Here is a 14,447-nt window from a genome sequence, read left to right on the forward strand (position 1 = left end):
TGTACATATTTCAGAACTAAACCAAGTCAATCATGATATATGACACCTATTGGTATAGGAACCTAACAGCGGCTTCACTTGGGGATGGCATTTCCTTGTTAAATGTCAAGAACACCGTCGGCTATTAGCCTGATCCATTGGGCCAATCCCACACATGCATATGCTTTGTTGTATAATCTTTTGACTAAAACTTTTGAACTAAAAATGCACCCTTTCTGCAAACTGAAATCTGATCTAACATAACTTTGCTGCTGAAACTGAATTTATTCAAACCAAAATCCTACCTACTTACTCTAATCAGCTATTTGACTGCTGGTTAGGTAAAATGAAATAACCAATGCAACCACTCAAGCATCATATCCATTGGTGACTTTTGTTGCCTGTGCTTGTTGGTGGTTAAAATTGAGATCTTGAAATCAAATATATCTTTGTTAACCTTTGAGAAGATAAGGAAATTCCTAATCTCCTTTGTTGAATCTAGAAACTTTACAAAAGGATCTTGTAAAATATATACACTTTTCTTGAACTAATTCAAACAACTGTACATCTATTGTGGATGGCCTCCATGCCATGAAACTGAAATGTCACTTTTATCTTTAACACCCTGGAGACTTTCAGAGGAGCTTTGTGATGATATTTCTACTTATTGTAGTATCTGTATGGTGAAACTATTATCATCTTGATTTTGACTCTCATAGTCTGTTAATGGAGAAAAATTCTGATTGCATTCATCATCCAACCTATTAGCTATTGGATCATAAAGAACTTGGAAGGATTGTTGCAGCTTATTACATATGGGTTCAAATGGAACTTCATAGATTTCTACAAGCTGCTCCTCCTTTTCTTTAAAAATTTTGTACCACATTTCCTTTAAAAATTGAAATGATCCAAAACAAAGAGGCAGGGAATCATCTTAGATCATTTGATCATATGTTCTAGCTTCCAATTATTCTTCTGCAACCTGACATTCATTGGCATTTTGGGGCTGCAAATCTATATATGAGAAGTTTTGAACAAAGATTTTATTGCCCTCTAGATAGTTAATATCAAGACTTGTTGACATTTGATTTCTAATTGCATGATAGTTATCTATGATAAACTGGAACGAAGAAAAACAAAATGGTAAATTTCCTTCACTGATTTCAAAATTTTTTGCACTTTCCTTCTCATTCTCATAGCTGAAATGAACAAGCTGATCACTATTTTCAAGCTGCTGAACCTCAACTTCCTTATTCTTCAAATTAGCTTCTGCTTGCTCTGTAAAGTTACTTTGGATTTGAAGAACATAATTATCATCATACTGATCATATTTGGGAAAATCATCAAAAGAAGTAATGTCATCAAACATACACATTAGATCAGCAGATTGCCTCTCCACATATGGTTCTATAACTCTATCTTCAGATTTATGGTAGTTGGAATTAACAGGGATTTGTTCATGGATGTCAACATCTTCTTTTTTTGAAACAAATGTGTCATGGTGATTTTGAACAAAAAGTTCAACTTTCATGGTGATCTTCTGCATCATTTCCTCTATTTTCTTTATCAAAATGTCGAGTTTTTCCTCTTTTTCTACTTTCAACTTTTCTCTTTTAATTTTCATATTAACTTCTACATCTACTGCCATATTCTGCATCTCTTCCATTGTTGAGGGGTTTCTTTCTCTTAGATGAAATTCTATCTCTGAATCAAATGCTCTTGGGTAATGCAAAAGTGTTGAATTAGGGGGAGGTCTTATATTTAATGGTATTGAATAATAGGCTTGATTAAATCTGTCTAAAAATTGTTGTATTGTTTCATCTGGGTGTCTTTTTAACTGATTATATTCTTCTATGATTATGAGAAAATTGACTTTGATTATCCGTCTATCAAGGAAGAGTTTGAGAAACTGCCCAAGATTTGAGATGCTTGCCTTAGGCAGGGTTTTGAACCAACTCTTGACTTTGTCCTGCAAAGAAAGAGCAAAAAGCCTAATATTGACATCCTCTTCATCTACTTCAAATAAGTTAAGATAATCTTCAAAAGCTTGAATATGTTTTTGGGTAGTGATACCATTCTCTCCATCAAACCTAGGGAGATACTTGGGATAATCGTTAGGGAAAGCATGGAGTGTAGGAGGCAAAATGAGTGGTTTATATCTATCAGGAACTTTATGAGGTATTGGAATATGTACAGGGATTGTATGATTAGTCTTAATTTTTTTATTCTCCTTAATTGGAAAATGATCTTCATAAGAATTAGAAGACTGTTGTTCAAATGTGTAAGGAGACTTTATATCTACATTTTTCAAAGGAAAATAATAAAAATTTAATCTAAAATCATCTCTAAAATACAATATACATTGAAAAATTTTATCAATGAGAAAGAACATAATATCTTGGATAACAATCCAAGCTAAAAGCCTGATCTTTTCACACAATTCTTTCAGGTTCATTCCTCCAGTGGAGTGTTTATTGTAGAATTGATTTTGGAGTCGCGAGGTGGATGATTTCAACCTTTTTGTGTCTGATCCCTATCCACCATCATAGATCAGATCTAAACATGTAAAACAATTCTGAAGAAAAGGTTAGTTCTCTAGGAAGCCAAATTTTGAGTATTTTATGATTATTTTGCTTTTTTATGAATTTTCAAAACAACTTCTATGATTTATTTAAGAGGCTTTAGATATGAGATTTAAACTTTCTTAAAGATTTATTTGACATGAGGAACTGGTCGAATGTTTGGAAATTAGATGTTCAGTTGATAAACTAAACTGGAGATAGACTGAAGCAACATTCATCTAATATGCACTTGCAAAGCAGAAGCAGTTCAAAGGCTACCTGGCTAACTTCAAGCTCCGTATGTAGTTTATAAAGCAAACAATAATAACAAACAAACAAACTCTTCAATTCCCCTGTGGAGTCACCACTATGTTATCACTCAGATTTTCCCAGAAGTTGTAAGAAGAGGGAAAGGGGTCTGAGGTAGCCACAAACCAACTTTTCAGTACAGAATCTAGCCAATTTGTACCCAAAGAGGGCTCTCTCTTTAAGGTTTAGCTTTGTTTTGATAGATATTAGGCTAGTTATGAAAGCTTTGGGATTTGATTATGTTTGGTTGTGAAATTCAGTAGCAGATGGGTAGAACTGAATAGTTTAGGCCATTGGGCTAATGGATTCAAATAAAATGGCTCAACTAGATTTGGTTTCTCAACAAAGGATGGCTTCACAGGGCAAGATAGCTAAACAGGGAGCAAATGATAACTTGAAAAGATGGGATGGACTCAAAAGAGAAGAAGGGAAATTAAGAATCCTTTCACATGTTCTGAGAAGAGGGAATTTAAATAATCACCAATAAAAAGAAATTAAGGATTTTTTACTAAATGATCAAAATGATAAACTAAGAAGCAGGAGGAATTAAGAATTCCTTGCCTATGATAGTTTCGAGGAAAACATGAAGAATCAAAATGATTGAAAACAGATTGCAGTTAAGCACTTTCTGAATTATACTTTTTCGTTTTAATATTTAGATATGAAACATAATTGAAATATTAAACAAGAAAACAATAACACATGGGATATAAAATACTTATTTGTCTGGTGTTTTGCACATGAATCCTGTGAAAAGTCCTTTGTATTAATCCTTCCTCCAGCCAGCCATACAAGAGTTTGTCCAAAAACACTTTTCTCCAAAGTAATCAGTTTTACTGAAATGTCTAAGAATCCACCCAAAAATACTTCAAATGAAGAATTATTTATACTAATTGTAAACTGAAATATCTTGAAAAAATATCAAGATTAGTTTCACAAATGTCTCCAACTGTTTACATTAATAGAACTTAAATAAAGGACATTCAAAACTAATGAATCTATTTGGCACTACTTTTTTGGATTTATGGTGATGAAGCAGAGAAAGTTGAATTTGATAGCAACTCTTAGTTGATGATGAGGCATCCCAGTCACTAACTGCATCCTTCCTTTGTGCATTCTTCCCCAGAAATTCAGAAAACTTAGGGTCCAATGATACACCTGTATATCTCAATCCGTGAAAGATATGTAAGAAGTGAAAGAAATTTTTGTAGATAAGAATTTTTTTGAGATAAACCTCTCTCCGTTTGCCAAAATTCATCTCCAGTTTTTCACAATATTCTCTGCAAAAAGATGTCAAAAACAGGACTTTGCACAAACTAAAAAATAGGCTGTGAAGACATGAACGTATATCCCTATTGGTAATACCTGTGTAAATAGTGAAATATGTTTTTGTAGATTGGCAAATTAGGAACAAAAACCTCCTCTCCTTTCTCAAAATGCTTTTTGGATTGGCTACAATAGTTTCTGCAAAAATATGACTTAAACAGGAAATTTCTTAAGAATGTACCATTTTATGTACCATTTTTGCTCTAATTTCATCTTTTAACCTTAAACTTCTTTTGACTATTTTTCACTTTTACTTTGGATAAAATTCATTGTAGCTGGTGAAATTGTTTTCATATTTGTTTAACCCTTAATGTCTTCATGTTTACTTTTATTGTTTACTATTTACTTTTTACTTTTACCGCTCTATTTTTTCATCTGTCTTCACTTTGACATGAATTTGTATACTCTGTTTTGTAACTGTCTTCCCTGCTGTTTATCTTCATGATAGCTGATTTACTTGACTTGGTCTTCAATCTGATACTCTTTAACCCTGATACACTTTGACTGTTCTTTACTGTGTCCTTTTACCTTCAATGTGTAGTTTAGGTTTTTACTATCTGTTTCAACAGTAAATCCTTTTAATTCCATGTTTCCTCTGCTTGTCTTTCAACTGTATGTTTTATTTTCCATTTCTGTTTGAATAGACTTGATAACAATTTTGGAGTAAACAGGTCTTATGACTAGTATTAAGACTGTTTATTCAAGGATGTGGTCTTCTGATCACCTGTAAAACAAAACAAATTGTTAAGAAAGCATTGGTTTGCAGGGGAGGTCGAAAAGGTTTCATTTGAGCTTGAGAGGTCTGTGGAGTGTGTCCTAATGCTTTTCGGGTGGTAAGCCATGCTAGAATCGGTTAACAAAGGCTTCAGGTGGCGTAGATGGGTTACATAGTGTTTTAGTACACAATCAGGTGAAAACGAGTAAAAATAGGGTTTTTGTGTTTAAACGAGGAAATGGTTGATATTGGCGGGTGAATGATAATTGGCGGAAACTGAATGACGAGACATTTTGTTGTTTAGTGGAGACGGTAAGTAGTTTCTATCGCACTGCTTATGGGGAAAGGGTGGTATTACGCCTCGAGCCAGCGATTCCATTGATTGCTCGACGCATGGTGGAGGCACTGTGCAAAAACCGCTTTGTGATCGCATGCTAACGTGTGGTCACAAAGGGTTGCACGATATGCATAATAGCTGTTAGATCTCGGGGACCTGATTGGATGACTATCGGGGCTCTGAAGTGATGAGGATATAATGGAGGTGGGCCCGATACATTTAAGGATTAATTAATTATATTGGGGTTGACGGGATTGGACAGGGAGGCTGTTAGTTATCCGTGATGGTTAATTAATCCTTTATTAATGTGGCGGGGGATTAAGGGCTATTAATTAGTTACTGATTAACTAATTAATCCTGATTAAGGATGTATTATGGTTATAACTAACCAAGGGGCAGGATATGTAGAAATTCGGAGTTTTATATAGCTACAATAATACGGGACAGGGTAAACTTTATTATGGATTTATAAATTAATACAAGTTAATAGTTAATATGTCATAATGAACAAAAAAGCGCTAAGTATAAAAACAATTGATGTGTGTATTTAAACTTAGGCTTAAAGTGAAAAAAGGGTTTTTGTGGAAATATTATAATTTTCCTAACTAAAATAGGATTTTACTTAGAAAAAACTTATCTAGGGTATGAATGATTTGTATGAAGGGCTATGATGATTAATGAATGGTCTTAAGTACTTAGGCTTTATAAATTATTGGGTCGAGGGTCCGGTCCCTCTAGTGGATAGAGAAATGCTCTAAGCCCCTCTAATTTAATAGACACCTTGGTACTTAGGGGAAATTAGTGAAAATTTAGGGAAAATGAATAGGGGAGTTAATTACTTGACTTTGCTTGCTTCATGTGTCTTGCATGTGATTTATGCCTTTGCCTTGTGATGAAAGTAAAAGATTAACACATTTAGAATCATCATTCACCACATGTAATTATACAACGATCATCTACCTACCCTACCTACTTTAACCTAGCATTTTTACTTCTTTATTTGGGTGCACTTAGACTGGCAAGCCTTTATCAATTTTTTTTTTATTTTACATGGAAATGCCTATCTAAGTCTACACTTATTACATCCAAGGGCTCAAATTAAATTGTTGAGCTCCTTTTTCACTCTACCTATCTACTTATCTGCCAAGATTACATTGTTTGGTCAGATCTTTATTCTCTATTTCTACAACATAAAATTGAAATATGAACTAGCCAAGTTTAAATTGTTTGATTATTCATAAATTGTGGCATAAGTGACAAACTGCACACCATTGTTTATTCTACAACAGTAAAAAGTAGTGCCATTTAGACTTGCACACTTTCCTGGTCCTTCTTTTTGTTGGGGTTCATCTTCTTTCATTTTCTTACCATCTTTTATCTTTTTTACCCTCTGATTTTTCTTTTAGGGTATACCCTCTTTACATTTTTTAATCTTTTGATTTTTCACAAATATGGAAAACATTTGTAGAAGCAAAGGTATGTACATATTTTAGAACTAAACCAAGTCAATCATAATATATGACACCTATTGGTATAGGAACCTAACAGGGTCAACGATACAACCCTACTTCATTGATGGAGCCATGGAATGAACTAGTAGAAGTGGTCCAAATATATATCGCACGCGATAGACACTACGATGTGGTAAGGGGGTGAAATCTAAAGTTCTTGATGACATTAAGACAAAAGGTAACTCTGAACTTGCCCTATTTTCTGAGTTCACTTCTGCATGAAATTGTTGTGAGACTTAGAATGTCTAAGGATCAACCTTCGGTGGTAAGCCACCATCGACTGATAAAATTGATAATTGTCAAAAACTTGAGCCAATGACAGTTAAATTGGGAGGAATTCTTGGGAATCCTAGAAACTTTGCCAAGAGAAGAAGCACCCAATGAATAACCTAAACAAACTTTAGTTGACGATAAGAAATTGGGAGAATATGAAGAAACTAAGAATTCACAATGGAAGAAGCTCCAAAGATCCTTTCTTCTCAACAATTCATGAGGGCAGAAAATAGGAAAACCTCTATTCTAGTCTCTTTACACAGAAAAAGGAGAAGGTCAACAAGGTTAGCAAAACCCCAGGACTCCATAAAACTTGCAGAATAGTTGTTGGAAGAAGATGAACCTCAAAGTCATGAGGAAGATACCCCTCAAGAACATGAAGTAGAAGCAGCCCAAGTCTTGGAGGGTCTGGAAAATGTTTTGAATTCAATGGACCTAGAAGCTATTGTAGGTTGTTCAAAGAAATCTCCTGAACAAATGACACCACCTGTACCTCCAACACCTCCTGCCGATTCCATGGCTACTATTATTTTGGAACCTTTAGGAGAGCATGAAAATATTAAAAAATGTTTTTTTTTTTTTTGCAACCATTCGAAAACCATCCTCTTCCTTAGAGATACAGTCTCCTTGGAAAAACAGGGAATAAAAAGTCAATAATGACTCTCCCATGGGATCTCGGGATGGTATAATCCTTGTTGAACCCATATTTGTTTATATAATTGAACCTACTGGGGAACTAATGACTGAAAAACCAACAAACATTATTGTTGTTCCCTCTTTTCCAGCTACCTTAGATGGAAATTTTATAGAAATAATTAATAGTGGACTAAGAAACAAACGAGAAGAAAAGGGTAGTGAGGAAACTGAGCAATTGAAGAAAGAAAATAAGAAATTGGAGAAAAAGGTTTTCTAGTTGAAAAGATGGTTGTGAAATAATAAAATTCAGAGGCATTCTGAGAAGAAGAAAAGGAAGAAATTGTTATATACCTAGGGGGGATAACATGGGGTGCAAAGGAAGGTACCCAAGGGAATAAATGTGATAATGGGATGGGCCATAGTAATAAATAAGGTGGTTAACCTGTATCATGTAAGGGACCACAAGTAGTTAGTAATAATGTAATGGGCCCATGGTATTAGATAGATGGTATTGAGGGAACCATGGTAATGACCCATGGTATTGTATGTATGAGGCCTATATAGAGGCTAGAGACTCCACATTGAGAGATGTCAAGGATTATTGTATGAATAGGCATATGGCTTGTGGAGTGTTCTCCTTCCTTAAGAAGTGAATGTATGGTGTTGCCTTACCTTAAGGGTTTTGATCAATAAAGAGAAGCATTTCTATATATTTTTATCTTGTTATTTATTGGGTATATTTGAGTTCTCATATATTTTTAGATCAGATCTATAACAAGTGGTATTAGAGCACTTTCTTAGGCAAAAGTGGAGAATTTTTTTATTATTTTTTGCAGGAACGTTTGGGGTGGCGAATTTTCAGATCAGATCTCTATGTTTTGAGGAAGAATCTACAAAATATAATTGCAGATTTGGATTCGTTGTGAAAAAATACTATATTTCAAAAAAAAAAATCGGCTGAATCGGAGTTCGGATGAAGGAGATATCGCTGATCTAAAAATCAGTGGTATTACAAATATTTTTTTAGGGCAACGAGTTTGCGGCAAAGATCTGTACATTTTGGGGCAAAATCTACAAAATATAATTGCAGATCTAGATTCTTTGTGAAAGAATACCCGATTTCAAAAAAAATCAGTCAAATCGAAGTCCAGATGAGGGAGATATTGCTAATTTAAAATCAGCTCTTTTTTTCAGAATTTTGGGTGACGGCGGGAGAGTTGTAGTGCGAATCTAAAATTGCAGTGCCTGGATCGGGATTTCCATCACATGGACAGATGCAGAATGGTTGTTCCATTTCTGAAAACAGGTCATAATAGGGATTCTGAGCAATATTGACTAAACTGTGACAATTTCAAATTTTCGCCAAGTAAGTAAATTTTCTTCGAAACCCTCTTCATGGCGGTTCTACATTTTACAGGAAAAGATAATGGTCCTACTATTGAAGAATTCATAAAATCTTTTAAGAAAAACCATCCGAAATATTGGAAAAGTTTCTTATGGCTTCATTTGAAAGAAGAGGCTGCCATATGGTGGAACTCACTTGGCATCACACAGTTGTCCAAATTTTCGGATGAAGAATTTGAAAAACTCCTTATGGACAAATGGTCTAGTGCTAGAAAAAAGAATGAGACAAGTAAGGGTTATTTTCTACTGGTATATCCTTATTGCAGGTTCATGGATTGATTCAGAAGGATAAAATCATTGTGTCTATAAATCCGAGTTGCAAGCAAAATCTCATAAATGTCAAGTTGGCAAAAAAATTACAAGTGCCAGTGAAACACATGTAACACACAGGTTAATAATGAGCAGGTGCAAGTTTATAAAGATTTGAAGATTTCTATGGACAAGTATGTATTGCATTCTGATTTTTAAGCTTTAGATATGGCTAATGAGGATGTTGTTTTGGGATACCCGTGGATGGAATCGGTGGGTACTATAAATATTAATGTGCAGAAGAAATTCCTAAAGCTCTGCTATAAAAAGAAGAAAATTACATTACAGGATATTTCTATCAATCAACAGGTAGAGTCCACAGAGGTTGAAGCAAAAGATGTTCCAAGGATTGACATATCAGATGATGAGCCATTGATGATCGACAATCAAACACAAACAGAGGCTAAAGCAGAAAAGGCTACAGGTGCTGATACATCAGATGAGGGCTTAGTGGTTAAAGTAATATTGGAATATAAGACACCACAGCAGGCACCACAACATGCACCAGATAACAGTCAGCTCCAGTAAGGGGTGAATTAAAGAAAAAGACATTATGGGTTAAAACTTTAACATATCATCACCCACATCACCTCGCAAGACAACAACCAACAAGATGGCAACCAATTAGCCACAATAACAACAACCCCCGAATGACAGATAGAGAGGAGCAAAGATCCACCTACTACACATCAACACAGAAGAGCTGCCAAGGTCAACTTCCATCTCAAGCGAGAAAGGCACCAGCGAGATCGAGGGTTCACCTTTCCCTTGATGGCTAGAGGCACATGCATGGTACCAGTGGGCTACTCTTTTGAGTAGATCTTATTATTTGTGTTCTTCCCATGTTTCGGGGACGAAACATGTTAAGGGGGTGGAATGTTATATACCTAGGGGGGATAATATGGGGTACAAAGGGAGGTACCCAAGGGAATAAATGTGATAATGGGATGGGCCATAGTAATAAATAAGGTCGTTAACCTGTATCATGTAAGGGACCACAAGTAGTTAGTAATAATGTAATGGGCCCATGGTATTAGATAGATGGTATTGAGGGAACCATGGTAATGACCTATGGTATTGTATGTATGAGGCCTATATAGAGGCTAGAGACTCCACATTGAAAGATGTCAAGGATTATTATATGAACAGGCATATGGCTTGTGGAGTGTTTTCCTTCCTTAAGGAGTGAATGTATGGTGTTTCCCTACCTTAAGGGTTTTGATCAATAAAGAGAAGCATTTCTATCTATTTTGATCTTGTTATTTATTGGGTATATTTGTGTTCTCATATATTGTCAGATCACATCTATAACAGAAATAAATTCAATATTTTGAGACCCAAACTAAGAATGGAAATCTTGTTGTTTCCTATACTATAGGGACCCAGACTAAGCTAGAAGTGGCTACTATTGAAGTGGGAACTCACACAGAGACATGAAGCTCTACTATAAGAGGAATACACACCAAACCTGTCACTCTTTATACTCCTCTAATTGTGGAGGCCATAATCGAAGTCTTGAATAGGAAAAGAAAAGAACATCAAGAAACCATAACACGGTATCAGAGGGAGGTGGTTCCCCAGAAAGAAGATCATGAGTTATTACAAAATTTTAAGGCATTAACAGTCACAGAAGATGAAACATATGCCGAATTGCTAGTAGCAAAGGGGAAGATTAAAACTCTAGAAAAAAAACTTGAAAAGGATATAGAACAAAAAAAAGAAGTTTTTTATCTATACTCAGATGCCTTGGCATGTAGGTATCCAGCCAAGAACTATGATTTATTCTTGTTGGAGCAATACTTGTTCCTCAAGGTCAAAGTTATCCGATCTGGGAAACCGTATGAATTTGGCAATGTTTCAACGTTCATTGATTCCTTTAATAAACAAGATGATAACACACAATATTTCCTTTGTGAACTATATATGCATAATTTCTTTATGGAATATGAAAGAGATGAGAGCCATGCCCCTTTCATAGAGGATGTACAATCTCAATATTTCACCTCCTTTTCCAAAAATCAGATTAAGCGGGAAAAATCTTGCAACATGTTCCAAAGACGAGAACTTGGCCTCGACCTATAGGTTAGAGGGGAACCACAAATTCCTTTACGCACACTCATCTATCACAAGATATTCATGGAGAAGACTGGAGTTGTCAAAGCTTAAGAACCCATTCATAATGATGTACTGAAGTCAGGGTCAGAATATTTATTGGATATTAAGCTTGGGGCTCTACAGGGAGACAAAAAGAGGTGGAAGGCATCAATTGTGGAAATAGAAAATAGGGAGCCCTTCAATCATCAAAATTTTGAAGTTGCAAAGGATAGGGCAGTGGATTAAGCCCATATGGTATTAAAGGAGGGTCCTAATTTGATAGGATGTAGATACAGGTATCCAATAATTTGGTGCACTCAAAATTACTATAAGGCTGAGTATGAATTGACTAAAGCAGGTAAGTATGTTGCTCTCCAGGAAGTTCGAAGTAGGAATTGTTTCCAACACTATGGAGATGAATCTCATCGAGCTTACTCTTTAACTACTTTTCATGTCAATCATTTGTTTGCGTGAGGTCATGCAAATAGGTAAGAAAGAGGGAGATGCCGGGCACCAAAATTGATACATTTTCTTACTCTATTTCCTTATCCTTTCATTATTTTTCTTAGTATTTTATGAAGGTAACAAAGTAATTTGTGTGTTGAGAACTTTAGAAAATAGTTAATAAAGTAGTTCACCAATTTATTCTCTTAATGAATTTATTTGACCATGAAAAGATGTGTTATGCTTAAAATTTGAATTGATAACTAATAAGATGCCAATAAGTGGATGTTGTTCCCTGGATAGTTGGATAAGAGCGAATTACATGAACGTGCTCGAGTTGGTTGTGACCTGGATATGAAAGGATTAATGATTATCATGCCAAGGCCATGTGTGAACGAGATTGTTGCCACCTATTCAGAGGGAAATTAAGAGATTTTGTAACTCAAATTGAGCATCCTCAGAATATTTAGATTCTTAGGCTTGCTATTTTACTTTTAATATAGAATTTATTATAATTATAAAAGCGAGGAATATACCCTAGGGAGAAAAAATACTTTTTACTGTTATTTTCATGCTTATGCCCTTAAGTTTTTAAAGACATTGTAATATTGTCGTCGATTAAAATAATGGAGATTTACATGGTTTGGTTTTAATTCTTGCATTAATTTTGCTCTAAGGTGGTTGACTTCCAGTGATCGTGGGCCCAAGCCTGGAGTGACTACTTCCCTTTCTATACCATTAAATTTACATTTAGCGTTTGTTTCTTTGTTATGTAATTATTCGATTCCTTCCGGAATTGATTGATGATTACTAAATTGATCACTACAAAAATAATTGCTACAGTCATAAACACTATTTAGATTAAAGCTTTTATAGTTGATTTCTTGAACCGTTATTCATTTTGTTACTTCTTATGATTGATAGCAAATTGTTAAGCGAAAGGTGTGATATTTTCTTCAGCAGATTTCGTTCAAGTCAAGTGTGTTGTTTCTTTTCTGTAGTTGTTGTTTCCTAGGAAACAACGTGTGATTAACATAGTTGTTTTTAAAAGTTCCAATGTTTTGATTATCTTAAATAATCCTTTGTCATTGCTGTGAATTTATGAAGTTGTTTGTAAAGTGTTCTTTTAATAAATCCTAGTTGTTTCTTGTGGTTTCATGCATTTACCTTTCAAATGGGCTAGACAAACTAGGTTATATAACACTATTATTTGCACATATAGTGTGGACAAACTTGAAACAACTAGACAGGTTTTGGGTTGACAATTTAATGTTTAAAGGTTTGGTGGGATTTTTAAAGAGAAACTAAATAAACCAACATAATTGCATATACATTCTGACTTAATAAGTTTAAATTTTGTCACTTGGTCTAGGTTGTTTATAGTTGTTGTGATATTGAATGATGCTTATAGGTGAGATCAACATTGAATAGAGTGGCTTGTAGCCAATGATTTGATTCCTATACGTAATTCCTTTGATTTATAAGCATCTATATATGTGAGTTTTATTTATTACAATGGCATATGCATTCTAGGGTTTGAATTGCTTCATGGTGAAAACAATTGATTATCACTATATTATTTGCTGTTGTTTTTCAATGATCTCTTCGTCAGGATTGTTGGTGTTTCACAATCTTGATTGGATGGACTTGGTTGTGGATTCATTTATTCATCAATGATAATGCTCCAGAAGCATGATTGGGTATTCACTGATTTAGTATTGGTATATCTGTGATTTTTTTTTACAGTGATTCAGTATTTTAGTAATTCAATGGGTTGTTCAACGATTCAGTGATTTTGACAATTTGAGATTTGTACATATGTTGTATGCACAAGAAACATGTATATATTCAAATACCCTTTAGAATAATCGCGTGTATATTCTGAGGTAAATTTGATTGCAACTTTCATTGACTAGTCGATTTAGTTGGTTATTCAGTATAGGTATTTAGCCTCGTATTCAATGGTGATTCAGTGATTTGGTATTTAAGTTGGTATCTTGGTATTTTGGTTTGAGATTATTGTTATTGTGGGTCTAGTATGAAAATAGATGAAAGGTAGCCAACATGTTTTTGTGACAGATGATTGACAGGCAGATCTAGTATGAAAATTATGAAACGTGGTCCACTAAGTCTTTAAGGTTGGAACCTTCAATAAGGGAGTTGGAGCTCCATTCTAGTGGGTGCTAGAAAACGAGTGGAGGTTGGAGCCTCCTATAGGTAAAACCATGCGTGATGGAAAGAGTTTGTGCCAGTACAAGACCAAGATGTAATGAATATTTTCTTTAAATTAAAAGAAGAAGATAGAGACGACATCAGTGATGGTTTTCTCTCACATTTGGTGTCCACCTAAAATCTTGGTGTCCTTATGTGTTGATGTGTTTCTTATTGGTTGTGATTTATATTCTCTCTATTGTATACTAAATTTTTAATGAATGAATAATGCTATGATTAAGTTAAACACCTGATGGAAGTTATGAAAATAAGTAATCTGGATATGTGCGGTTTCAATTCACTAAAGGCATGTACACACACGAGTTGTCCTAGTAACA

The sequence above is a fragment of the Pinus tabuliformis genome, chromosome 7 (genome assembly GCF_031772625.1).
Source record: "Pinus tabuliformis cultivar Carrire ecotype Pingquan chromosome 7, CPIR1, whole genome shotgun sequence".
Lineage (NCBI taxonomy): Eukaryota > Viridiplantae > Streptophyta > Pinopsida > Pinales > Pinaceae > Pinus > Pinus tabuliformis.